General features: G+C 42.5%; 1 non-coding gene across 1 annotated transcript; it reads right to left on the bottom strand.

Moving 5' to 3' along the window:
* Positions 1-368: 368 nt before the first annotated feature.
* Positions 369-476, bottom strand: LOC148565216 (small nucleolar RNA R71). The gene has a single exon (XR_015885556.1). It is a non-coding gene; the product is annotated as a small nucleolar RNA R71 (small nucleolar RNA).
* Positions 477-2,866: the final 2,390 nt, after the last annotated feature.

Genomic DNA, 2,866 nt, shown 5'->3' with positions numbered 1-2,866 from the left:
GGAGAATGCTTGGTGACTTTACTGCACCTAATTCCAATTTACATGGAAGAAGCATCTCTATTTCTGCCATTGGAGCAAACAATTTTGAGCTGAAACCTCAATTAGTTTCTCTGATGTAGCAGAACTGCAAGTTTCATGGACTTCCATCTGAAGATCCTTTTCAGTTCTTAACTGAATTCTTGCAGATATGTGATACTGTTAAGACTAATGGAGTAGATCCTGAAGTCTACAGGCTCATGCTTTTCCCTTTTGCTATAAGAGACAGAGCTAGAGTATGGTTGGACTCTCAACCTAAGGATAGCCTGAACTCTTGGGATAAGCTGGTCAAGGCTTTCTTAGCCAAGTTCTTTCCTCCTCAAAAGTTGAGTAAGCTTAGAGTAGATGTTCAGACCTTCAGACAGAAAGAAGGTGAATCCATCTATGAAGCTTGGGAGAGATACAAAGGACTGACCAAAAAGTGTCTTTCTAACATGCTTTCAGAATGGACCATCCTGGACATATTCTATGATGGTCTGTCTGAATTAGCTAAAATGTCATTGGATACCTCTATAGGTGGATCCATTCACCTAAAGAAAACGCCTGCAGAAGCTCAAGAACTCATTAACATGGTTGCTAATAACCAGTTCATGTACACTTCTGAGAGAAATCCTGTGAGTAATGGGACGCCTCAGAAGAAGGGAGTTCTTAAAATTGATACTCTGAATGCCATATTGGCTCAGAATAAAATATTGACTCAGCAAGTCAATATGATTTCTCAGAGTCTGAATGGAATGCAAGCTGCATCCAACAGTACTCAAGAGGCAGCTTCTGAAGAAGAAGCTAATGATCCTGAGAACCCTGCAATAGCAGAAGTAAATTACTTGGGTGAACCTTATGGAAACACCTATAACTCATCATGGAGAAATCATCCAAATTTCTCATGGAAGGATCAAAGGCCTCAATAAGGCTTTAATAATGGTGGAAGAAACAGGTTTAACAATAGTAAACCTTTTCCATCATTCACTTAGCAACAGACAGAGAACTCTGAACAAAATACCTCCAATTTAGCAAACTTAGTCTCTGATCTATCTAAGGCCATTGTAAGTTTCATGAATGAAACAAGGTCTTCCATTAGAAATTTGGAAGCACAAGTGGGCCAGCTGAGTAAAAGGATCACTGAAATCCCTCCTAGTGCTCTCCTAAGCAATACAGAAGAAAATCCAAAAGGAGAGTGCAAGGCCATTGACATAACCACCATGGCCGAACCTGTAAGGGAGGTTGAGGACGTGAATCCCAGTGAGGAAGACCTCCTGGGACGTCCAGTGATCAATAAGGAGTTTCTCTCTGAGGAACCAAAGGAATCTGAGACTCATCTAGAGATCATAGAGATTCCATTGAACCTCCTTATGCCATTCATGAGCTCTGATGAGTATTCCTCTTCTGAAGAAAATGAGGATGTTACTGAAGAGCAAGCTGCCAAGTTTCTTGGTGCAATCATGAAGCTGAATGCTAAATTATTTGGTATTGAGACTTGGGAAGATGAACCTCCCTTGTTCACCAATGAACTAAGTGATCTGGATCAACTGACATTGCCTCACAAGAAACAGGATCCTGGAAAGTTCGTAATACCTTGTACCATAGGCAACATGATCTTTGAAAAGGCTCTGTGTGACCTTGGTTCAGGGATAAACCTCATGCCCCTCTCCGTAATAGAGAAACTGGGAATCTATGGGGTGCAAGCTGCTAAAATCTCATTAGAGATGGCAGACAATTCAAGAAAACAGGCTTATGGACAAGTAGAGGACGTGTTAGTAAAGGTTGAAGGCCTTTACATCCCTGCTGATTTCATAGTCCTGGATACTGGGAAGAATGATGATGAATTCATCATCCTTGGAAGACCCTTCCTAGCCACAGCAAGAGCTGTGATTGATGTTAACAGAGGTGAACTAGTCCTTCAATTGAATGAGGACTCCTTTGAGTTTAAAACTCAAGGACATCCTTCTGTAAACATGGAGAGGAAGCATAAAAAGCTTCTCTCAAAACAGAGTCAACCAGAGCCCCCACAGTCAAACTCTAAGTTTGGTGTTGGGAGGCCACAACCAAACTCTAAGTTTGGTGTTGAACTCCCATATCCAAACTCTAAGTTTGGTGTTGGGGAGTCTCAACAATGCTCTGAACATCTGTGAGGCTCCATGAGAGCCCACTGTCAAGCTATTGACATTAATGAAGCGCTTGTTGGGAGGCAACCCAATTTTATTTATCTAATTTTATTTTTCTTGTTCTTTCATGTTTTATTAGGTTCATGATCATGTGGAGTCACAAAATAAATATAAAAATTGAAAATAGAATCAAAAACAATAGAAGAAAAATCACACCCTGGAGGAAGACCTTACTGGTGTTTAAACGCCAGTAAGAAGCATCTGGCTGGCGTTCAACGCCAGAACAGAGCATGGTTCTGGCGCTGAACACCCAAAATGGGCAGCATCTGGGCGTTTGAACGCCAGAATTGCACCCTGGAAAAGAGCTGGCACTGAACGCCCAGAACAAGCGTGGTTCTGGCGTTCAACACCAGAAATGGGCAACAAATGGGCGTTCAACGCCCAGAACAAGCACCAATCTGGCGCTGAACGCCCAGAATTGTGTGCAAGGGCATTTTGCATGCCTAATTTGGGGCAAGGTTGTAAATTCTTGAATACCTCAGGATCTGTGGACCCCACAGGATCACCTCAGGATCTGTGGACCCCACAGGATCCCCACCTACCTCCACTCACTTCTTCTCACCCCTCTTTCACACAATCCCATAAACACTCTTCCCCAAAACTCTTCACCAATCACCTCAATCTCTCTTCCCTATCACCACTTCACCACTCACATTCATCCACTCTTC

This window comes from Arachis ipaensis, chromosome B5, assembly GCF_059453495.1.
Source record: "Arachis ipaensis isolate K30076 ecotype BB chromosome B5, ASM5945349v1, whole genome shotgun sequence".
NCBI classification, from domain to species: Eukaryota; Viridiplantae; Streptophyta; class Magnoliopsida; order Fabales; family Fabaceae; genus Arachis; species Arachis ipaensis.
The sequence above is the reverse complement of the archived record's forward strand: the minus strand, read 5'-3'. Positions and strand labels throughout refer to the sequence as shown.